The sequence below is a fragment of the Manacus vitellinus genome, unplaced genomic scaffold (assembly GCF_001715985.3).
Source record: "Manacus vitellinus isolate BGI_N305 unplaced genomic scaffold, ASM171598v3 scaffold_27_pilon, whole genome shotgun sequence".
In the NCBI taxonomy this organism is placed as follows: Eukaryota; Metazoa; Chordata; class Aves; order Passeriformes; family Pipridae; genus Manacus; species Manacus vitellinus.
The window spans coordinates 10970757-10996008 of record NW_021940039.1 but is presented as its reverse complement, the minus strand read 5'-3'; the positions used below and the strand labels follow the sequence as shown (position 1 = coordinate 10996008).

The window sequence follows — 25252 nt, the reverse complement described above, 5'->3', positions numbered from 1 at the left end:
TTTGAGCTCCCAGACTGCTTCCCTCCTCCCCAGGTACATCACGTGGGAGTGCACATGCTCCACACACTTTATTCCCAAGTTTCCATTCAACATGATCTGGGAGGAGGAAGAAAAGCTCCAAGGGAGCAAAATTCTGTCAGCAACAGCTGCTATTGCCCAACATGTGGAAACGGGCAGGAGTTTTTCACCCACCTTCTGCCAGGGCCAGCTCTCACCCCTGGCTGATTATCACACCAGGGCTGCAACAGTGCCCACTGCTCAATAACCCACACCAGGGCTGAGAGGAGGAAGAGTTTTTAGGTCAAACCCCCTTACTCCAAAGCAAAGGTGACTGCAAAAAGTAAAAGTGTTAAGCTGGTCTGCAAGTCCCGTGGAGTTTTTGTGCTGCCTGCGTACACTGTCTGTAACTACAAGATTGTACAAACACTGATGTGAAGAAGTTTAGAACACAGTTTAATTAAAAGAAAAAACCCAAACCAACAACAACCTCCCCTTCTCATCCATTTGCAGCTGCACAGCATGGTCTGAGCTCTGCGGTGCTGGGGCGCAGCTGTGCTTTAAGTGCCCTCCTTCTAAAGAGAACATCATGTTCCTTCAGCAGGAGCCAGGAGTTTTGCCCCTGCTAAAACCACATGCATGTAGCCCCCTTCCAGGCTACAACTTTTATGTATCCTGAAATGACTTCCCAGAGCATTCTTTGAAAAGCCTTCAGTTAACATGAACGTCTCAGCCAAGAATGGACTTTTCTGGATCTCACTCATAGACTGTTTCTAAAAACTGCAACAACACATTTTTCCAGCCTCTAGGAATACTGCATGTGACTGGCTTTTATTTCTGTAAGGACTCTGTCCCAGGATCATTCTAAAAAACTACTCCCAGACTTGGGAAGCACCTCACATGTAACGCTTTTCCAAAATTCCAATATTAGATTATCACTGCGCGCAGAGAGTAAAACCTGAGACCCCTAGAAAAATACTTACAGATCCGAGTTTAGGAGGATTACAGGAACTACAACGTGATGGAAATCTGATCAACACAACTTCACTGAAAGTGCACTCTGATACTTAGTGGAAGGTGTCCCTGTCCATGGCCGGGGGTTGGAATGAGATGATGGTTAAGGTCCCTTCCAACCCAAACCAGTCTGGGATTCTGTGATACCATTTATTCTTACCAACTCTCACAATCTTCATGTGACTCTTGGAATGGTTACCCAAACTCCAACTCAGAATGGTACTGCTGAACACGTTTCACTTCCACTTGTTTGACAGAACAAATATGTAGTAAATAAAATGGATCCTACCTGGGCAGGACTGGAAATGCTCCTGGGTGGACAGTAAACAGCATTATCTTGCAATCAAGTAAAAGGTTTTAAAAATGGATCTTAACCAAGTTTCAACATAACTTCTTCCAGTAGGAATTAACAGTATGACTGTTTTAAGAAAGAGGGGGTATGTGAGAGGCACAAAACCTTTCTGGTTTGCACGTCAGCTGCAGTGGTGGTGATGCAGCAGCTCCTGCAGCCAAAGGACAGTTAGAAAAGAACACCCATTTTCAGGAGCATCTCGACTGGAGAGCTTCCATCCCACAAATTCCCTCCTTGCATTTACAGCCAAGCAGAAGAAAAGTCAGGAGCCCTCCTGACTGGCCCTTTACAAAGCATAATTCCTACTGTCTGTGGATTAGTGGAGTCTCACATGGCCTCGAATGACAGGGAAGTTCCCTCTTCCTGGACGCTGCCTGCCATCAGTGCTGGAGACTCCCAGGGACGACAGCAGTGCTTCCAAGCACAGGACAGGTACGAACAGCTACACCTCCTGCACACAAGGGATCACTTAAAGAAAGGCAATAGCTTAGTTTACTTCAAACTGCTGTACTTACAGCCTTGCAGCAGTGACACAAGTGAAGTGATGGCAATGAGCAGGGCAGGCAGTCTGACTGCCAGCAGAATCCCAGTCACCACTGTTCATTGGTTCATTGGTTCTAAGGAATATCTTACTGAGTGTACCATCAAAACCTGCAGTTATCTGCACCTGGCTCAGTTAATTAACTTGGGCAAAGAACCACAAGTCCCATTTCCCACCTGTCAAATGGGAATGGTGTTCTCCACCTCCCTTCCCCTGGCACTTCGAGGGTGCAGGGTACTGGGGACACTGCTGGAGCCAGATCTCCCAAAGCTCTCAGTGCCAGTACCTCCAGTTGGGAACGATGGCACTGGCTGGCTGCTGGGAGCTTTTGGAAATCTGGCACAGCCATGTTAAGGATTGTTGCATCACTCTTTTCAAATTGGGCACTCCAAGGTCACTTACATGACACAGGCTTTGTATTCCTTTCTAAAAAATATGTATTTTCACTGAGCATGCACATCAGATCTCATCTGAGCACAAACCTAGTGAGAATGAGCCTCTGTACCACCCTGAGCAAGGTGATTCCCAGGAGAGAGAAGGGGGTTAACCTTCCTTGCTCCCCACCATCTGTTCCATGTGCTTCCCCTCCCTTGCAGAGGGCACCTGCTGAACAGGAGTTCCCAGGTGATGAGCATTCCCCATCACACACTTTTGCAGTGAAGACATGGACTGAATTGTCTTGCTTGCCTCTGGTTCTTTCAAGACCTTTTACAGGGGCAAAATTTTAGCTCCACAGAGTAGTAAATTTAATTTCAGTTCCCATCTGCCACACAGCTTATGCTGATAACTCAGCCAACCACTATCACTTACGAAGGAATATTATTGTATAAAGAAGAAATAAAATAGACCAGTAAAAATAAAATAAACTGAAAGGGAAAATTTATTTCACTATTCAACCTTGTTAGAAAAGTGAAAAAAATATTCTGGAGGCAGCTAAAGGCCCCATGTCTCAAGGCTCAGCCACCACCAATGCTCTTCACTAAAAATAAAGTTGGGATGTTTTGTCTTAGCAAGCATTTGCTGGTTGCTTCTGTCCACACCTGTGGGCAGAAACACTCTGACGGAGACATACAAATAAATGAGTTACACACTCACCTCCTCCATGTTCCCCAGTAATCTGCTTTTAGATGTCAGTGTAGCACTGGGGTGTCAAAAGTAACACTTCTTTTTAATCCTGAAACACACTTCATACTAGTGTTTGTGACATAACACTTACTTTCATAATTTTTCTTGGTATTAACAAGAGATTTACATTAGAAATTGGATGCTGAGAAAAACTCAAATGGTACCAACTACTTAATTCTTTATGGTCTCTGATTGGCTTCAATAAATTTAGAATTTTTTTTAAAGTGATCAGTGAACCATAGACAGGTTCCTGAAAAATAAATCTTAGCAGACTAATTGAGAGGACTAACTTGGATTTTTGATAAAACTGCAAATTCAGGTAAAACTCACAACACCATCATTGTACAAAATCTTGTAGTAAATATTTATTTAGATTCCCTTGGAAAGATGCTTTTGTTTGGCTCCATCTCTCTTCGACAACTCTAAACAACTGTATGTTAAAAAATTGAGCAGATGATCCTTATTCAAAAGTTTTGGCAAAAGGCCACCAAAGAAACCCTGTGTAACCTCAAGCTTGTGAATGAAAAATAAAGGAAGTCTGAGGAAAAACTAAACTAAATGTGCTGCAGAGAAATATTCTTAAATAAGTGGACAACCAAGAGCACGGCAATGTAACAGCATCCAGCGGAGTTCCTAGAACATGGGGTGACACAGGATCCATGGAAACGTGTGCTCTGGGCTGCACATGCACAAGTGCTCCAGAAGCAGATCTGGCTCTGGGTTCGAGTTCACTGTCCTACACAATAATGCATCTCCTGAAATCTTGGCATCTCACCAGGCAAACATTGCTGCACCATGTGCTTGAGCCAACACTGTCACAGAATCACAGAGTATCCTGAGCTGGAAGGGACTCACAAGTCCAACCCCTCAGCCCTGCACAGACACCCCAACAATCCCACCCTGACCCTCAGAGCGTTGTCCAAACTCTCCTGGAGCTCTGGCAGCCTTGGTGCTGTGCCCACTGCCCTGGGGAGCCTGGTCAGTGCCAACCACCCTCTGGGGGAAGAACCTTTCCCTGAGATCCAACCTGACCCTGCCCTGACACAGCTCCAGCCCTTCCCTGGGTCCTGTCACTGGTCACAGGAGCAGAGATTGGAGCTGCCCCTTGGGAGGAAGCTGCAGGTTGCTACAGGATCAGGAGACAAGGTGGAGGCAGCATCTGAGCTCAGTCACAGCAACAGGAGACCCATCTGAACAGTGCAAGCTTTGGGAGTAGAAGAATTTCCAGACTATACCAAGAACCACACCAGCAGGCACAGCAGCACAGAAATGAAGGAAGAGCAAAAGGTAAGCTGAGTATCTGGGAAAAAAAAATCTGAGAGAGTGAGAATCAGTCTAAGGAATTAGTCCTCAGGGAAACAGTGGAAGCGCTTTTGCGTGGGTATTTTATGAGAGACTGGGCATTCCACCAACAAATGTACTGCAGGAAAGAATCAGACAATGGCAAGGAAATGGATTAAACGTGTTAGCAAGACAATTTCCAGATCCGATTTCTGTGAAAAGAAGACCATGACCTCACCACTGGGTCTGTGGTGTTAGCATTAGTACTGCCCCATTCACGAGCCTGAAGTCCCTCACTACCATGGGTATGGTCTTAAGACAGACCACACCAAAGATTGAAAGGGATCTGGGAGTGTCTCTTCATTGTTACTTTATTCTCGTATTAATGATGGGTCAATTTATGTCCACAGATTTTGTAAGGCAGAATTCACCAGGGATACTGCGGAGGGGAAAACTGAGACACAGAATAAAGCTTTTGGGGGAAACAAGAGGTCTGAACTTGATTAAAAGGAAAAAAAAAGCCAGAAGAACATAATATTTAAAGACACATATGTGGGAGAAGCAACTTTTCCAAGGACAGATGGCAGCAGTGGAAACACGGAAAATGGCTGGCTGGCCAAACTGCTTCTCTGTGTTTGCTTCATCCTTTCCAGTTCATTCCAGTTAACTGGAGCACAGCAGGAACACCAGCAGCTTTTCCTTGGGGAGGGTTCCCACCACTGTAACAGGCACAGAATCCATTTCAGCACCTACCAGGATCCCATCAGGTCTCTGTGCACCCTCCATCTGCACACCTAAATCAGAGCAGGCACTTCAGATGCAGCTGTGGAAGAAACCAAAAGCCAGAGCTTCCCTTTCCCTGCTTGACTAATGGGGGTTGGCCACAACATCCAAATAAACAGGCACTTACCAAAGGGATAAACTGTTTAATCCAAGGACTAGTCAGCTGTAAACACACACTGTGCCGTTAAACATCCTTCCCCTCTTGTATGAAGGAATTGTTCCCCCGTGGGGCACCTTTACATGTTGAATTTATTGACACCCCAGTGAAGCACCCCAGAAAATGATGGAGCTGATAAAGTTGGCCTTTGGAGCAGAGGACTGGTTTCATGTTAAACCAGGACTCAAACACACAAACCTCATCTCAGTATCCCAAGTTTCTGTCAGCATACCAGGACAGCTTTACACTGGTGCTGTATAGAACAAGGCCCTGGTCTTCAGACCAAGGGTTCACAGGAGCCTGCGACAATATTTTACTGAATATTTAACGCTTTGCTTAGTAATACCATCTTCTTGCCTAGAGATAAAGCTTAAGACTCTCTTTGACATGTGTTTTGTCATGTCTTTATTTTTCTGTCATCTCATTGGGGTTTTTTTGTGCTCCACAAAGGAGCTCCTGGCTGGGTTACTGCAGAGAAGGACCTTGAAGGTGCTTCACGGGACAGCAGTGCATTTCCTGCCTTCCCATGATCCTTCTAGGATGAAGGATCCTTGAGCCATGTCCTGTCTCCAAAGCTGGGCAATAGCAGATGCCAAGGGAATAGTACTAAAATGGAGTAGGTGTGAAGAGATACTTCCCTGACTCTCTCCCAGCCTCTAGAAATCTGCTTCACAGAGGATTTGAGACAGAGATGGAGACTGTGCTTGTAAAAGTGTTTGATGGAATTTTATTCCAACAATTTGTTCAATTGTTTCTTGAATTCACATGAGCTTTAGCATTCATACCACGCTGCATCAAAGCTTTCCATAACTCCTCCATGGTGTATGAAAAAGTATCTCCTTTTGATAGATCTAAAAAGATGTAGACCTTTCCACTGTTATTTTGAAGCTCCACAACTCTGGTATTAGAAGAGATTGTTCTCAGTCTCTCCCATCTCCTGTTCTTTATTTCACTAATAATCAACTCTATACAGAGTGCAGATGGGAGCCTCAGTATCAAACCCAGCCCCTGAATTGTCTCAAGAGCTGGAAAGCAGCTGAGAACAAAGAAACAAAATATAGAATTATATGATGAGAATGAACAGGCTTCTATATTTGAGCCATTTTTCAGAGGAACAAAGTTTTGATCAGCAGATATTTCAGGAATGCTGAAAGATCAGGTTTTATGAATATAAGGCTCTGGGGAAGTTTCCTTTATTTTCTTTTGGCTGTTACATCGGATGTAAGACTCCAGCAATTTCTTTTGTTTTTATGTTTTCACAAAAAGAACTGGACACAAGCACACCAAATTAATCCACTTCTGTGATTAAGCAGAATGTGAACACGGATCATTCTGGAAAACTTTGGGAAGCACATGGATTTCCAGTATCCCAGGCACACAGCTCACCACAGTTATTGGTACCTCTGAAGGACTTTGAGAGATGACTGCTCAGTTCTGCTGGGCACTGTAAGATAGTTCTTGCTCTCCTTTCCATGAATTTCAGCAGTAGTGAGACAATGGGATAAATCCTCAAATCATTAAGATAGTAGAATCATCAGGCACTAATTGTAGCATCTACTAATAAACTTCTCTAGTTCATCTGCTCAAAGGCAGAAAAGAGTAAGGATTCAGTTAAATAAATCTGCTGAGGCCCTCAATGCCTTTTTATCAGTATTTTAACCTGTTGCCCAAAATGATGGAAAAGGAGTCCTCAGCGCTGGAGAAACAGAACAGTGTACATTCCTCTTCATTTAATGCTGCTGTTTCTCAAGGAGTTAATAAATTTAGATGAATAGAAGAGCTGCTAGTCTGCCACCAGCATGGATTGTCATTTAAATCCTTTCCAATTGTAAGAACAATGAGAGCATGTGCCTGGAAAGGACTTCAGGGAGTCCATATCCTTTTAACCTCCCACAGCTCTTTGGTCAAGGGCTCTCCTGGGAACTGGGCGGGGGGCGGCAGGTTGGCTGCACCCGCCACACCAGGGAGAAAGGCAGGAACGCTTCCAGAACTCACAGACAGGCCTTATTCCAAGAATGTGCTTAATCTTCAGCAACAGGGAGTTAAGAATGAGGACTGTGGTCTCCATTTTAGCCTGTATTAACCACGCACAGCAGCTTTCCAGTATTGCCTGTGCAACTGTCACTGAGCGAAAAAGGAAAGTCACACAAACCCTTTACACAATTTTCATGCCCCACTGATTCCAATATGCTCCTTAAGGTCCCAACAAAGCACCTCACATCAATTTGCAAAATTTATTTTTGAAGTTTGAAGTTAAGAAATACCTGAAATGAAACACAGGTTTAGGGGCACTATTAGGTCAGCCTCAAATCTAGCTGATATTCCGCCTTAAAAAGTAAAGAGTTCACTAAAACATTGTGTTTTCCTTTCCTTTTGCTCTGTTCAATAGAACTGGGTATTTGAAAAATGCACCTTATTTCTATCCTGCATTTACTCCATATTCCAATCACTACATGAAGTAATGGAATGATTTAGAAGCTCTGGTGTTGCTGCACACTTACAGCTGTGGCTGCAGCTCCAGAAGACAGGATGCACTCAGGAACACTTGGGAAGACAGGCAACACTTCTCTTATCAGTCAGAGACCAATGGAAGAGGGACTCTATACCACTCTCATCTTTTTATGCTTCCCATTCCTTTATATTTTTTATATTCATGAATTCTCCATAATCCAAGACTGCATTTTATGAATGCTTATAAACGACACAAATATTTCCCAGTAATGTGAAGAATCTGGACAGGCTAACAGGAAGTAGAAGATATCCATCTTCCAGAGGATGAAATGGAGTTTCCATCTCCAGATGGTTCAGTGGCACTTGGATACCTGCCAGCTCCTTTTTGGCAATAAGAGGAACAGAAAGAATAAAGGAAGCTTTAGGAGCACTAGTGTACATCTCCTTACTCCATTATCTTTGGCAAGGACGGGTCCAAAACTCTCAAGAAATGCCCTTTCAGATCTCAGTTCACTAACACAGAGCACTTCAGCCATCATTTCCACAACACAGGCATGGTCAGGTCTTGAACATCACTGACACATTCACTGGTGACCAGGGAAGGATGTTCCCTTTGGCTCAAAACCCACCCTGGACCCATTGAAACAGATCCAGGATATGCATCTACTGAACCATTTCAGCCAATGTTGGCTAAAAGACAATGCATGTTTGGTCAGCTGGAACAGACTGTCACCACCTCCTTACAGCCTCCTGCTGCACTGCACAGCCCCCCAGCCCTCCCACAGGGCAGCAGAGTCACCAGGGATCCCACCCAGCTCCCACTGTCCAGGGTTATCCTACTGCATCCCTGTGGAGTTTGGTGTTAGCACACATGGGAGATGGAAGGAAAAAATGAAGCATATTTTGCTTTGCACCCCATTCTGTCTGGGGGGTCCTGGCAAACCTCTACATACGTGGCAGAGTTGGACTTGTCCATGGTTAAACCACGGCAGCTCCGTGACAAGGGCTGTCACAACGATACAGGGCATGGAAACCAACACCACAACAGACAGGAAAAGGGGAAAGTGCTCTCAAAGATTTTGCTCTGAAAGCAATTTCCCACTGATTACTCAACAGCAACATTTGAATTGACTGGTTTTAGCCAGGCTCCTTTTCTGGCAGGGTATGTTACCTTGTTTTCTCCTCTAGTTCTCTCATAGCACTGTGAGATACCAGTTGCAGGTTCTGTATCACCTCGTGCAAGAGATCTGTATCTCCTACAGTTAGTCCTGTTGTCAAGGGACACACAGTTCTAGGAGACCATTCATTTTAGGATAAAACTCATGCTCTTTTAGACTCATGCCTAGACACTTCTCCCTGCTGACTGTACAGATCCTGAGGTGACCAGCTCTGCAGGGCACAGAGCCACAGTAGATGTCAACACTCACTCCCTCTCAGGGACTTCTCACCCCCCTTAATCCAAAAATATAGTGCCAGGTCGCACTCCAGAGAGTGGGAAGAGATGCAGGACTCAGGGCACCACTGAACTCACCAGGGAGGCCCATAAGCACTGAAGTTCTCCTGGACGGGAACACCCAGGAGAGGGGTCATTCAAAACAGGACCCAAAAGAGATTAAAAAACCAACGAAAGACCACAGCACACACACGGCACAACAGCAGGAGGCTAATAATGAAATATGTGAATGTTGTCTGGGTACACAACTAGTTGATCCCAAGCTATTTTCCAGTCTAGAAAAGGCATAAATCATTACAGACCAGACTTACAGAACCCCAACAACAGCACTGTAATGTCCTTGTAATTTGAAATTGCTCATAATTTTAAAAAACTTTATCTGGATGGATATTTCCTTGATGGAAATTGCAGACTAAATTACTTGAGAAAATTCCTTCATAAGCATTTCCTCCATTTCTGAAACACGTATGTTTTCCGCACCCAGATGTGGCTTTGCCGTTCTCATTAAAATCTCAGCAAATCAGGCAACGTTGAGAGCCCAGAAAAACCTTCATTTGCAAATGCTCAGTGAAGAACAGCTAGAAGGACAAACTTAAAATTCTTTAAGAGTCCTAAATTTCTCTTGCAGCCATGACTATTGCTGTCACAAGGTACTACTGACCAGGAGATTGCCTTCATCTCAGTTCTGCAGTGTATGCCAAAATGCCCAAATGCAGCATCAAATATTGACCATGGGATGACATTTGAAGGTCATTCCTGTCCTCAGCAGCTACCACAGAACACTGCTGCACTCATCATAAAACCTGAACACAGGTCAGGGTAGAGAATCTAAATCCTTGCTCCTTCTGCCACCCTGCTCTCTTTGGTGATTGAGCACCAGGTTCTCAGTCTCCAGCTGAGACCTCAGCCAAGGGGTGGCAGATCACATGTGACCCAACTCTCTCCCTCTGTTGCACAAAGCAGAACTGCACCAGCACCTCCTCAGCAGAGCCTGGCACACTAACGTGGCCAGTCTTCTCATCCCATTACTAATAAACCATGCTTTTAGTAATATTTCCTTTGAGGAGATGCTTCCAAGTAACCCAGATTCCCTTGCTCCTGAGCATCTCTGATTCTGTTGGGCACTCTGCAGCTACCCATGAAGGAAGTGCCAAAAATAATCTCCAAAACCAACTCAAATTCTCGTCCAAGTTCTTTCTCATTTTGATGACCATCTTCTGGTTTCACCTCTGAGTTCAACCTAAACAAAGTCACGTGTGCCCCTGACACACTGTCATCCAGCATCACCAAAACCCACAAGATCCTTCTGGAGCATCCCCCTGCCTCAATGTTACAACCCATAGAATTGTTAAGGTGGGAAAAGAACCTTTGAGCCTGTTCCAATGCTTGACAATCCTTCCCATGAAAAACTTTTTCCTAATACCCAATGTAAATCTCCCCTGGCACAACTTGAGTTTCCCCTTGTCCTGTCACTTGTTACCTAGGAGAAGAGACTGACCCCCACCTGGCTCCACCCTCTTTGCAAGGAGTTGTAGAGAGCAGTAAGAGACAAGCAAAGCCTTGTCTCCGTCCTGTTTTCAGCACTTCACACAGTCACGCTAAGGAGATGATGGCCAACTTTAGCCAGGAATGATCAGCCTTCTGGAGCATCTGAAGTTTCTTCCCACACTCTGCAGGATTCTAGAATTTCTTGTGGTACATAAAGGCCACAGACTTTGCCTCAATACTGGGCTCCTCTAACTTCATCCCACTGTTCCTGTTTCATTCAGTTCTACCAGTGATGGAAAAGCTGGGAACTAGAAAGCAGACAAAATTAGACCCACCCCAATTTTCATTCCCACATAAGCATGTTTTCACACAGAAGACAAGGAGCAAATATGCTCCATGTCAGAACTCCCATTAACTTCTTCCTGCAGTGATAAATGGTTCAATTCCACAGACAGAATCAAAACAGAAGGCAGAATGTTACCTGCTCCATGCGAAAAGGTGGGGGCCATGGGCTGACTCAGGAGACAGAGCTGGCTACTCCTTCATGCCACTTACCCCTTCGCCAACACTTTTATCTATCTCAAGTTTACAAGTGACTAAATCAACAGATAGCACATGTCCTCAAACCTGACTGCTTCAGCTTCAAGTGTGAAATGAAAACCACCCATGAGCAGGCCATCTGTGCAAGGCAGCCTATAAGAAATGGAGCTGACACAGATGGGACATATCACACGCTCCCTCATGTCATATCAACACACCAGCTCTGCAAATCTGCCCTAAATAAACCAAAATTGACAACACATTCTGTCTGAGGCCAGCAGGGCTGTGTAAGCCTAGCATGTACTTGGCAGGGTCTGGATTGTTCTCTCCACTTTTAACAAGCAACTCACTCATAAATGGAAAACTTGCGAGCGTTCAAGTCTTGTGCTGCGTTCAAATGTCTGGAGGACTGTATTCAGTGAAGTCTCCTGAAGGGATCAACTAATTGGCCTTCAAATTCATAGACATGAAGTTGTAGGTTGCTTAAAAACTAGCAGGACACAACACAGCTTTACAATCCACAGTGGGGACAAACACTGGTCTGAAACATTTTCTAGTTCCATTAACTCTTCACCAACACATAAAAATAACACTTTAAAGATGTTTATTTTTACAAGTTACATTAGGTGAAGAATATAGCTGAACAATATGGCTGAACACATATGGAAATGCTTAAGCAGCAGCTCTATTTTCCATCCAAGAAGTCTACAGAGAAACACAATAAACTGAAGTTACACACATGACAACTCAATGTACTACACAAAAAAAAAAAAAATACAAAAAAAGCGTGTTTTGAGAAAAAACAAACTTTGGGGGTTTTTTGTAGGAGAAGCATCTGATAGAGGAGGGAGTAGCTGGAACAGGCAAGCACAGAAATAGCAAAATACAATTCAAGGGAATAAGGCCCCAAAGACGAGCATTGCCAAGTCCGATCACACCTTGTCCTGGCCAGTGCCCAGCAGTCAGGGGCCAGTGCCCAGAACTGAGCAGCTCTATCCCCAACAGTTCCCTGACTCTACAACAACCTGCAGTTTAAGATTTCCAAATGCTAGGTCTCCTGTATAGGTAAGAAATAGACTTTGTTATCTTTCTTCCAAGAATGCATCCAACCATTTTCCTGAAAACTCTCAGCCCCAGAGCCTTGTTGCACCAGCTGCCACATTGTAATTTGCAGGCAAAGTAGTGTTTCCTTTTTACTGAACATCCTACGTCCTTTTGACATCCCTACTTTTTGTAAAGGGAAATGGGGAATGACTACTTATCTTCTATCCCACTCCTTTTTTCAGGCCCAGATGTTCTACATTTGCAAACGGTTCCAGAATCTGTTACTGGGGGAGGCAGTACCTGCTTCAGCCCACGTTACTGTGCATTTACTAATATAAAGTTTAACCTGCTGGTTTATTTTCCACTCACACAGGACCAAAAAGTGGGTACTTTTGCAGCCTTAGAGTTGACTATGCCAAAGTGCTTTGAATTCTCTTGGACTTTGTTATTTCTCCATCCATTGCCTCCCTCGGGTCACCGGTCTCCTAAGGCTCCCGTGTCACTCTCATGGTAACCACTTTCTGTTATAACAACCATCACTGTTACACATATTCTCACCCTTTAACCTGTCCCTGGTTTACTAGAGAACATTCTCTTATCCCCAGGAAGATCAGCCCCTCTAAGATGCTGCAACAAAGGACCACGTCAGAGGCTGTTTGAAAATCTGAGGATACCACACACACCAGAACACCTGAACCCAGATGCTCGTCCTTGAAGACTCCTCAAGTGCAAGTCCTTTCACAAAAGACATGCAGACTCCTCCACACTCACATAAAATCATGTGCCAACTAATTCTAATCTATATTATTCTTTTGATGATGCTGCACAACACAAAGTCAGATTTCTGTCTGCTGCTCCCCAGGCTCCTGGAATTCTCTTGCAAGTAAGCCCCTTCAGATACTGGAAGGTTGCTAATCCCTCCTGGGCTCCAACGTCCTGGTCCCTGCAGGCAGGTATTGCTCCCTGCATTCTTAAATTCTTCAGTTAACAGTTGGGTTTGACATGGGTTCTGGTAAGGAAACCAGGAGGAGTGTAGATGCCTCAGAAATTCAGTGTTTCTTTCTGCTTCACCTTCTGCAAGTGATTTTTCACACCCTGGTATTTCAAGGGCTTTTGCAAACTTTTACACAAGCTTCTTAATCCCAGCATATTTGGAAAAGAAGTGTTACTTTTTATACTTTCTGAAAGCTGTTCCTCTAAGTTTTTTGCCTTTGACAGTGTTTGCTCTTTTCTGTCTTCCTGGCTTGGTCATGACTTCAGCTTTTGGAAGGATGCCCCTGCCTCTCCAGCCTTCCTTCCCTATTGCTTCACATCAGAACTCTGCTCTCTCAACACTGCCTTTGATAGAGTCGGGGCACCTCCTCTGCAGCACAGTGCCTTTAAATCTGCTTCAACTACCTACAAACCCCTGTCACTGCTCCTTTCAGTTTCTTTTTAACCTGCTGCCTCATTCTGATGTACTTGCCCTTTGGAAACCAAGGGATCTGGCTTCACTGAAGCTTTTGGCTTGGGTTCCTTCTGTGGGATCTGTAAGTGCACTTGTGGTCACACTGACAGAGCAATTCCCAGGAGCAAGCCAAAAGTATCTTCCCCTCTCTGGATTCCTTCACCAGATGTTTCCCAAGGATGTCATTCTTGGACTGGGGTACCAGTTTTCTCCCACTGTGTTTCCTACATTAAAGCTCCATACCCAGCATTATTCTATACTTTTCCTATCTACAAGTCCCAAGAATTTCTAATCTGAAGGATTCTGTTACTAATACAGTTATTTTCCTGATATGATGTTCAGCTTTACCACACCACACTACTCCCCTGTGGGTATGAACCACTCTCATTTTTACGTAACCTTTAACTCAGTACCCGGGTTTCCCAATTGAAGTTTACTTTCCACCAACTTTCTTACAGCCCTGTTCAAGTCTCACAAACTCCCCAGGTCATCTACCTTAAGAGTTCAGAGTCTGTCTAGAAACAGACACGATTGGTCCAATTTGCTTCCTTTTTTCATGTTCTGTCAGTGCCAATAAAAGGGGAAAACCTGTGTGTTGTACAATGAAAATTCTCAATGACAAAGTGAACACGGTGGGTTTAAGTCTCAGAGACAGACCAAAACATCTGTTATCTAATAAATTCTTGCATTGAACATTTCAGTGTCTCCTGGATTTCTACAGTTTTTCTGCTATTATTTGCCAAAAATAGAAGAAGAACCAGCAAGAGTATTTTCCACTAGTCACTAGAGATGGGAGTCTAAACCTCTACTAATTAAGCCAGCAACCCCCATGGGAGGAGGGAAATCTTCTAGTGTCTTGATTTTGGGGTTAAACAATGTACTCTGAACTTTTTCCATATTTATTATAATTTCAATGTGCACAAGAACAGGCCTGACTGTCAGTGCTTCTTAAGTCTCTTAAAAGGAAAAGAAACCAAGAAGATCCAATTTATCCTACAGAGCTGGATGGAAAACTCAGGGGGCAAAAACCCAGAGAAATCATTAGAGAGAGGCTGCATCTGTTGGACTGAACAACTTATTTGGATACTGAGAAAGAGAGGAGCCAATGTAGTTACAAATTGCTGTTGCATTTTGTTTCCTATCACCCAAAATCTGCCACTGAAAAGCAGGTATTTCAGCTTATTCCTTGGTTTATCATGTTGAGTTTTCTCTGTTTGTTCTACAGAAAATGTGAAAGTTAATTATGCTTCAAGAAAGGTAATTCATATTTAGCTATTATTCGTCGTGTAAGTACAGAATAATTGCATTGCTCCTGTTATGTTCGCATTAATACATGCATAAACATCCAGAAAGATGAATCCATAGGACAGATACAGTTCTGCTCATACCAAGAAATTGAAAATAATTGCTCTCTTTGGAAGTTCAGAATCAAATACAGCACCGAACCAAACATTTTCTTTAGAACCTCAAAGAAAACCAAGAAATGACAGGACCTTGCAAGTGGTTTATTTTCACTGCTCACTGAAAAATAACTATGACAGTTTTTTAACCCTCACTCAGCTCTTCCTGTTGGTATTGATGCTGATCATGTTTGACACCTCGAACTAGCATGTCACTAAGAAAATAAGCTATAGCTGAAAGCTTCTCATTAAGTACAATTTTGCTTTTCAAACACCTGTTATCTGAATAACACTGTCTTTTACTGAAGTGTGAAATGAGCAAGGGAAAGAAATTGCTGAGGAATTGAATGCTGGCCAGAATGGTACCGCCCACATTTTTAGGTCAAAGGCTAAAGCCTCACAGAAGGAAAGACAAAGTTACTGGAGAGAGAATAAAAAGCATCAGCCCTAATATTGCACACACTGATTTAACATGTCAGATGACTGTAGAGAGAGGTATGAAATGGCATTCAGGCATCAATCAGTATTTCAGTGCTCCTTCAGCTGAGCTCCATTTCTCAGCCTCTGTTCCTGAAGCTGCTGAGGCAAAGACCCCATTATCAAACTGTATTTTTAAATTGTTGTGAGTCAGAACTACTACCTGCTCCTCTAAATCACCACCAGAGAAGCCACAGAACCTGCCAGGCAGTTGTTCAGCATTGACTCAGCACCAGGAGGAAAACTCTGGGCCTGCAGTTACATATTTTTCAGGGTTTGAGAGTACAATATGCAGCCATGAGAACACAGAAAGGCAGGATCCCAGCAACCCAGACCCACCACTTTCTGTGGCCTCTGTTCCTCAGAGGAGTAACAGTAATTCCACAGACTTTCCATCACAGCTCTGAGCCGGGGCTGCAGGGACAGGGCAGGACCCACCCCACACACTCCCGACAGAGCTGTCCTGCTCAGGAGGGAGCTGCATGTTTGGGCTCACACTGTCCCTCAGCAGGGATCATCAGACCTACCAGGAGCATAACAAATACCCCAAGGCAGCAAATGAACATCAAAATAGAGCAACATCCAAGACACCGTGAGAACAGGTTTGAGGGGGAGGGGAAAGGGTTTACATCATCTTCCAGAGCAAGCTGAAGGAATTCCCAATGCCTGGGACAATATGGCCCAAGGGAGATAGTAACGGGAGAGACATAAATTCTTTCACCTCTGAGTTGAAATCCAAGTCAGGCTGGTAGTAGCCAAGAACCATTAGCTGAACATCTGCGAGCTGTTTGGCAGCCCATGTGAAGTGAGTTATATTCCTCCGTGTCCGCAGCCCAGTCCCACTAATTGGCACCACGTTGGCAATCCAAACACAGGGGTTAAGGTCTGAGCACACAGCAGGCACCAACTACGAGATTAGGCAGCTTCAGTTTTGAGGACATATGTGATAAATTAAGCATTTGGTATATGTAACTCTATTTAATTGCCCCGCCATCCTTTCCCGCCCTCAGAATAAAACCATAAATCCAAGCAAGCCAGCACACTGTCAGCATTCCCTTGTCCAGCACACAGTTCCTGAAGCAGTAAGACACATTATTAAGTCCATTACTAGTCAAAGCAACTGCTTACATTTTAAGTTTATGCTGTACAGTATTTTACTTAAGTATGAGCTAAAGTGTTTGGTTAATAGGTACCAATATGCATAAAAACAGTATCTTCCTCTTAACTCCAGTTTTTAACTCAAAAATGCAACACTCCCCCAAAAGGCAGTAATGATATGGTCTTATAAACCCCAAATAACTAGGCTCTTTTCTCTTTGTGTTTCCTTCTTCTGCAGCTTCCCAACAAAGAGTACACAGGACCAAAGCTGACCCAGGAACAAGACCCATTAACTTTTAGAGAATTATCCTTTGTGTTGCCTCATGGTAAAATGTTTCTGTCTGAGGACAAAAAAAAAAGTTGTTAGCTCTCAATATATATCAATAAAGGAAATTTGATTTTTCATATCATCTGAATATGGCAGAATAAAAAAAGTCTAAACTATGAAGGAAGGAAACTTATGTCACAGTTTAGAAACTGTTTACACATCATTTCAGTTTAAAGAACTGCTTATGATGGGAACATGATGAAAGCTGTTGAGCACAAGGGGAGATAGAAATGAAGCCAAAAGAAGCATCTTTGCCATAAGTCTACCAGAAAACAGAATCACAGAGTCAGTTAGTTTGGGAGGTACCACTGGAGGTTTCCAATCCAATCAGCTGCTCAAAGAATGGCCAACTTCAAAGTGGGATGAGGTTGCCCGAGGATATTTTAGATGAAAGAGCAACATAGTGCAGTGCCCTACAAAATCCACCTATAAAGAAATTGTTCCTGCAAGCCAAATCCCCCCTTCATTTACCACTGCTCTGGAAATGATTCAGTTCCAAGCTGTTTTGAGAAGCAATATGGCCAGCTGCCACCAAGAACAGTGAGACTGAAAAGGAAACAAACCTAATCTAAGTATGCATTAGGACCAGGGTTTGGAGAACTTCAACTGGTAGAATTCAAACCTGAGCACAAGAGACTGCCTGGGAGAGCTTGGAAAGTCCAATCCTCCCAAGATCCATGTTTTATCTCCCATTGGAAAGGTATGCTCAGCCCGTGAGAAAAAGGCAGCACTGACATGAGGCCAGTCTGCATGAAAACAAACCCAACCCACAGCACGTCTGCATTCCACAGCTGTGCTCAAAGGGCTGCGTTCTTCCTCCTTGTGCAAGGAACATTTGCAGAGTTATCATCCAGGGGGGTTGATGCCTCCACATGAACAGCCTGCACACACTGGCAGCACTGCCTGGCCTGCCCTCTGCCAGCCCTGCCTTGCCTCGCCTGGCCACTGACAAAGCCAGGCCAGTTTGACTTCTGCAAAAAGGTGCTGCCAGTTCCCAGGGCCTGCACACACCATTGAGGATTCTTGTCTCCTTTTTGTCTTTTTTTTTCCCCCTTCTGCTCTGCCCTTGTGAGATCCCACCTGCAGTGCTGTGTCCAGCTTTGAGAGCCCCAGCATAGGAAAGATGTGGAGCTGTTGGAGCGAGTCCAGAGGCCACAGAGATACTCCAAGGGCTGGAGCCCCTCTGCTCTGGAGCCAGGCTGGGAGAGCTGGGGGGGTTCACCTGGAGAAGAGAAGGCTCCAGGGAGATCTGAGAGCCCCTTCCAGGGCCTAAAGGGGCTTGTAAAAGGAGGGAGAGGGACTTTTTATACAAGCAGAGATGGACGAGGGAATGGCTTCCCACTGACAGAGGACAGGGTTAAATGAGATACTGGGAAGAACTCATTTCTTGTGAGGGGGGTGAGACACTGGCACAGGTTGCCCAGAGAAGCTGTGGCTGCCCCATCCCTGGAAGTGTTCAAGACCAGTTTGGAGCAATTTGGTCTGGTAGAAGGTGTCCCTGCCCATGGCAGGGGGTGGGACAGGATGAACTTTAAGGTCCCTTCCAACTCAAGCCAGTCTGGGATTCTGTGATTCAAGAGCTTGGTGGATCAAGGGATAGAGGAAGACCCCTCCTTCCCCAGAGCTCCAATATCCCTGCCAGGCTATCCCTGCACCTGCCTCAGGCAGCAAGGACACAACCTTCTTTTTCCCACCACTATTTAAGCCTTTAAGGTGAATCTTTTCTTACTCTCTTCTGTAACTTTGAGAAGTAGAATAGGATCATGCCCATTTTTTAAATGCCAGACAAATTCCTGCTGCTTGAAGACAGGTTATTAGCAGCTTCTTTTAATATCACACCACTGAAAATAATTATATTGACACTTGAGGTGGGAACTGCTGTGCTGACATCTGAAAGAGAATTACAGGAGGCTGTGATGAGTGCCCAGGAGTCCAGCACAAGCTGCAAGAAACCAGGCTGGCACCAAAGACATCAACAGGGCAACTGTTCTGCCCTTGGCTGCATTCAGCCCCCTGAGCTGCCCGTTCAGGAGGTGCTGAGGTAACTCTTGAGCACTAATTCTTGATGCTGCAGGAGTCAGTGGGGTCATAAGGTTATAATCCAATGATGTAGTGAGTTGCTTTATTGAGCAGCTCTCACATGCGCTTCTGAACCCTCATGCAGGTATCAAGTAAGCATTTATACTCAAAATAAATGTTTTCTCACAAAACCAAGTATAGAAATAATACCAAACTCATGAGTTTCCTGAGAGTAATTCCTCTCCATTTAGAAAACAGGAGGGGTCCAAGAAAGAACTCCTTCTCTGCAGGGGAGGAAGGCAGGAAGGAAGGAAATGTGAATTACATACACCTCTGGATAAGTTCTCCTTAAAAAAACAAAAAAGGAAGGAAATTAGAGTTAACTAAAAAGAGCACGTTTAGCATCACTGCACAAGCTGGGGGAAAAAACCTCGGAAATCCTGGCTAAAGAAAATGCTGCCTCCTCTTTTCACTGCTGGGCTTCCACAGTCCCTGCCCAGGGAGAAGGGAGAGGGCCATTTTTCACCCTTTTATAAGCAGCATCACTTTGAAGTTACTTACAAATCAGAGTCACCAGTTGATGGTCTCCTCTCCCTATGTCATCCCATGTTTCTTTGTAATAGGGCTGTAAAAAACATGTGTTTTCACTTTTTTTTAATATTATTATTAAAAAAGGATAACTCATAACTGAGCAGAGACAAAGGCTCTGTTGATACAACAACATGTGGATTAAATCTGAAAGGAGAAAGAAGGCTGTTCTAGTAAACTGACAATCCTGCTCAGAGGGCTTATATCTAAATTAGTGTAATAAATCACAAGGAAAGATTTCTCTTTGGCTGAAATCACCATTTATTTAGGCATGGCAAAAGAGCATTTTAAAATCACTCTGGACACTGTACACCAAAGACTTTCTTTGGTTTTGTTCTTTTGGTTTTGTTTTCTTTTGTGTTTTAAGCATATCCCCAAAGTTTTGCCTTTGCTCTACATAAAAATATATACTTTCTGATGCTTAAACCTATGACAAGTCAGCCAGATAGCACCACTGGGCTCTTAGCTAAACTGCTCCTACTGAAACAAGAGAAAAAAAAGGAAGGAAAAAATGGTGCTTGTTCCATTACATCATCACATCAGGCAGAAGACTGCCCTCAATTTAAGCTTTCCCCATTATGCTCCTCTCCTGTGTTTTTATAAACACAGTTGTACTTCTTCCCTTAACCTCTGTTAGCAGTGGATTTTTCACTGCTTTTTTTAAGCAGGAAACATTCTGCAGCTCTTGCTGCCTACTGCCTCACACAGCAATTTGTGCCAGCACAAGAACCTGCCCTGTGAGAATGTCAGTCTGAGGGTAAGTGAACAGCAAGAATGGGCTCAAGAAAGCTCAGTCACATCACCAGCCTCAAAACAACTGCCCAGAACCAGCACTGGGCCCCCAGATCCCCACAGACACTGTGCTGCTGAGGGGGAAAATCAGCACTGGGCAGAAACCTTTTAAGTGCAACACTGTAACCAGAGATGGGACCAAGAACTGCAACCAGCTTCCTTAATAAAGATTAGATTGTACCTGGGGCTGATTTCAGAGCTAAAGCAGAGATGACACCAGCACATCACTTATTACACCCTTCAGTACACTGTGCTGGGGAGATGGCGTTGGCTAACCCAGGCAAACTCGTCACCACAGAACACCAGCTGCTCTTCAAACAATTACAAAGACCGAAACATCATCAAATGAAACTTTCAGTTCCACAGAAACGTTCTGTGAGAAAATATTTCTAGAAGATGTTACTCAAAACTGAAGGAAAGTGTTTTATGCAAGCAGGCTGGAGCTCCTCTTAAGTATGTTCTGTAATGTCACTAGCTCCTGGATTTCCAGCCTTTTTTAGACCCAGACTGTGGTGAAACATGAGAGGGATCTGAATATGGGATGGAGAACAACACCAAGGAGGTGAAGACTTTGGCTGAAGCTTCTGTCATTCACAGTGTGAATCCCAGTGTCATTAACTTAAATCACAAGAGTACAAGAAACACTCTTGAAAACCATGAAAAATACAATCCCCAGTTCCACAGACGAAATGCTTTAAGCTCAGTAACTGTTTTTTCTCTGCCAGACGAGTCCCTGTATATTCCATTCCACCTTAAAATCCACTTGCCAGGCAGACAAATAAAAGGTTCCTCAGAAACTCCAGATGATGCAGTCACTGGGAAGCCATCCCAGCCTGCCTTGTTTGCTGCCGTATTCCCAACTCCCTGAAACAATCCAGGGGCCACACAACAGCCCCACGTCAGGTCTGGGCTGCTCCCTCTCCCTGACCCACACCCTTTGCCCAGAAAAGCTGTTGCCACCCTCCCAGGAGAGTGGTGGGAGCTGGGAATCACACAAGTGCCTGCATTTATCCCAAGGGCTGGTTTGCCAGGATACCTCCCCCAGATGTGACTGTAAGGGCTGTTCCCCCTGTGCCATCAGGTGCCTCCCAGGCTGCAGGAGCGTCTCCACAGCGCTGCTTCCCACACACCTGCAGCCACCCACATGGCCCCACTCAGCTCAGCTGCTGCTGTCTCCTCCTGCCTCTCCAGCTGGGACAGACACTGGAGAACCTCGGAGCGGGAACATCTCAGCTTTCCTTCTACTGCAGGCAACCCCTCTTTGCCAAAAAGCTAAGGAGCTGTTCTAGTGGGACAGAAAGGGAAGGTGCAAGAGGAGATTAAAAACTAGGAAAGGAAAAAGATGGCCTGACCAGTACTTTTTCTTATTATTCTGCTTTGATTGTGGAGAACGGAGTCTCGTGGCCAACAGAGTTCGTGGAAGCCCTACAGAGTGATTCAGAAATCCAAGCAAAGTGCTGTCTCCTGGCTGGAGCACAGAGCCTCCTATTATCAGTGTTTATTGTCCTTACCCCATGGATAACAAAGCTGCATCTCGGAGTAAAGCTCCCTGGCAAGGCGGATGTGCCAGTCCCAGCTGGAAGGAATCCTTCCCAGGAAGGAGCTGGTCAGTCAGCCGGCCCTGGCTGGCCCTGCCACATCATGGTCCCTCGTTGTGCCTCCTCTCCCACCTTAGAGAGCCACACGAGCACCCCAAGGAGCGGTGACGCAGAACCCAGCTCATACCTGAACCGCTCTCACAGAGGGGGAATTCAGAGGCTGAATAAAGCCATACCTTAAAGCTGAGGTTTATGCTCTGTAGGGATGGCTCCAGCCTAGGAAACATGCCCTGGGTTTTGCCAAGCCTCCCCAGTGTGGCTATGAGTCAGTGCTAATTGCTCAGAAATTGTTTCGGGTCCCACCAGTTTGGTTTGGTTTTGCGAAAGCAAAACAAGGTATGTTTGGACAAAGGTAAGATTGTGTTTATGTTTACAGACAATCTGACTCCTGCATATGAAAAATGCTTCTGCTTGGACAAAAAACTAAAAACATCAAGAAATCAAAAGTAATGCAAATGATCTGGCTCTATAATCTTGCCAGAACAGAAGCACCACCAAAGCAGTTGAGCAATAATCGTGGTCTTAAATTTGACTTCTCTGACTCCTGCTTTGTTCAATATTTTAATTATATTTTAAAAAAATTCTAAAACACTTCAGATTTCAAAGCACATTTATAAACTCGATTAATTATTCCGACTTAAAAATCATTATCCTCTTTTTTCAGAAGGAAAGTGAAAGGAGACATGACAAGCTGTTTGTCAAAGGCACAGACGGAACTGATATAAGGGCTGGTATTAAAACCCAAGAGTTTCTGAAGCAACTTATTTTTTATAACAGACTGACTTTTTTGAACTTGATAGCAACCCAAAGAAATTCCAAAATGGATATACATTTAAGATCAGGGCAGTTTATGGGTAAAGGCGACAAGAAAAGCAAGTTACTCTAATTAATTCATCTTTGGAAAACTACAGTGAATTCTCTAATAGATTGTTGCCAGGTTCCACACAGAGCACAAGCATGAAATCAGCCCACAGCACAGGTAATCTTGCCTTGGATCATTAGTACCCAGGGCAATCCAGCTCGGGCTTCTCTCACTGCTCTGGGGGGTAAAGAACATTTGCATCAGGATTTTTCCCCAGAGAGCTGGTTTGGGAATGTGGCTGCTCAGCCTCCCCGTGGGTGAGGCCAGAGTGCCCTCTAACGAGGCTGTGGCTGCATTTCACACACACAGGACAGCAGAAAAACCCAAAATGAGCCTTTCCAGAAATTTCTCGTTAAACACCAAGCTTTGTTTCCATTTGAAAAGGGAAAAGCAGATGATACACAGTAACTGGAGACTGCTCCTGCACAGACATTTCATAGTGCCCTGTATTGTGTAAATCATCACCAAGGAATATCAGTACTAAAGATAGGAAAATTCACAGTTCTCCCATTCCATGAGAAGAAATGACACTGAATCAGACAACAGTTAACCCACTACAACTTTTTAAATTAAACTGAGCTCTACACAATCTGCTTTATCTGTAAGGAACTTCTGGGTAACTTTTCAGCATAGAATGTATTTAAATCAATCTTTACAAAAATAAGTGAATATCACGAATGAAGTTCACAAATCAAAATGGAATCCTCACAAATCTATTCCCTAATACACCACTGTACCATAAAATATTGATTATTTGGAGGATGTCTGCACCTAAGAGTGGTCACACAAGCTACAGTGATGAAACAGGACTAGTTATGTTTGTATGACAGGCACTTGGTTTATTGTCCACTCCTTGGTTTATAGTCCAGTTCCCTTTCACCCATCTATGTGAACCATCGCGCAAACCAAGGAAGTTCATAATACTTTGAGAAACAAACTCCACATTGATCCTCGGAATAGGCATTCATTTTAATAATCTCAACATCACACTGTCAGAATAGGACCATTCCTTCCCCCTAAAGATCTACCCATTGATATGTCATGAGAGCACAGCAGCTCAGTGTGGGTTCAGAACAGCCAGAGCAGTCTGTGCCGCTCCTGCCCCCTCCCTCCTGCTCTGTCCTGCACCACGGACACTCTCAGCTGTCCCCAACACCCAAGCTGGGAGCACAAGGTGAAAACGATCCTTTCCCAAGCTCCTGCAAGACAGACTGGAAAGGGGCAGGAGTTCCTGAAGCTGTGCTGCCCCAATCCCACCAGATATGGGGTGTGCCCCCAGACCAGCAAACTCTCCCCAAAGGACGGTGAAGGCGTTAACTGCTGAGGGATGCCTGGGGGGTCCCACTGCCACCACGGAGCTGCAGGGAAGCAAAGAGGCCTCTGAGCACATTGTTTGTGCACCTGACCACACAACCCCTCAGCCCCATGGCCCCAACCAGCACCTGGGTCAGTGCAAACTTGAGAAGGCAGACTGGTAGGCAGCAAATGCTTCCTTGAACCTGTCTTACACACTTGAAAACTTTTTACATCTTGCTAAACATCTTTACAGTAAAGTTAAGATCATGAGGTGCTTTGAAGGGAGATCCCAGAGCAGTCTACAACTCTCTGCTCTCTGTGACCAGGGACAGGACCCAAAGGAACGGTTGGAGCTGTGTCAGGGCAGGCTCAGGTTGGATCTCAGGAAAAGGTTCTTCCCCCAGAGGGTGGTTGGCACTGACCAGGCTCCCCAGGGCAGTGGGCACAGCCCCAAGGCTGCCAGAGCTCCAGGAGGGTTTGGACAACACTATGAGGGACAGGGTGGGATTGTTGGGGTGTCTGTGCAGGGCCAGGAGTTGGACTGGATGGTCTGTGTGGGTCTCTTCCAACTCAAGTTGTTCTGTGATTTTATGTGGGTAAGAGTCACTAAAGACTAGGCAGAACACTGTGCTGATGTGATGAACCATTCACAGAACCAGTTGTCCTGAGCCACACAGGTTCTCCACCTCTACAAACACAGCCCCACCAGGACACCTCCCCTCCCTCCATCCACTGACCCAGTGGCCACCACTGCTCACAAAGAGCCCCAGACAGTGACACTCTTGGCTGACAAAACCTGCCCTGCCCCGGCTGACACAGAAGCTTTGGCCTGTCCAGCACAGCTGCACTGCCCTCCTCAAACACCCAAACCCATCTCCCTTAAGTTTGTAACAGTGGGAGATTTTAGTTCCCAAGGAGTATTTTCCAAAAATGTACAGGCAATTGTATAACCCAAGAAAAGCCACGTGGAGCAGTTTGGTATAGCCAGGATTTCCCAGCAGTGCAGATCCCCTCCTGTGCTCACGTGTTCAAACACTCCTCACAGCACTGCCACGTTCCAGCCAACTCTTTTCCTGACACAACAGCTTATTCCTTGAGGAGGTTCAGGCAGAGTTTAACAT

General features: G+C 44.8%; 1 protein-coding gene across 1 annotated transcript in view; it reads right to left on the bottom strand.

The window, feature by feature from the left end:
- EXD3 (exonuclease 3'-5' domain containing 3) overlaps positions 1-24197 on the bottom strand; it is a 275317-nt gene extending 251120 nt beyond the window's left edge. Inside the window, exon 1 of the mRNA XM_029960619.1 lies at positions 24129-24197. The gene's annotated coding sequence lies outside the window, so the exon portion shown is untranslated. The remainder of the gene's footprint in view (positions 1-24128) is intronic.
- Positions 24198-25252: the final 1055 nt, after the last annotated feature.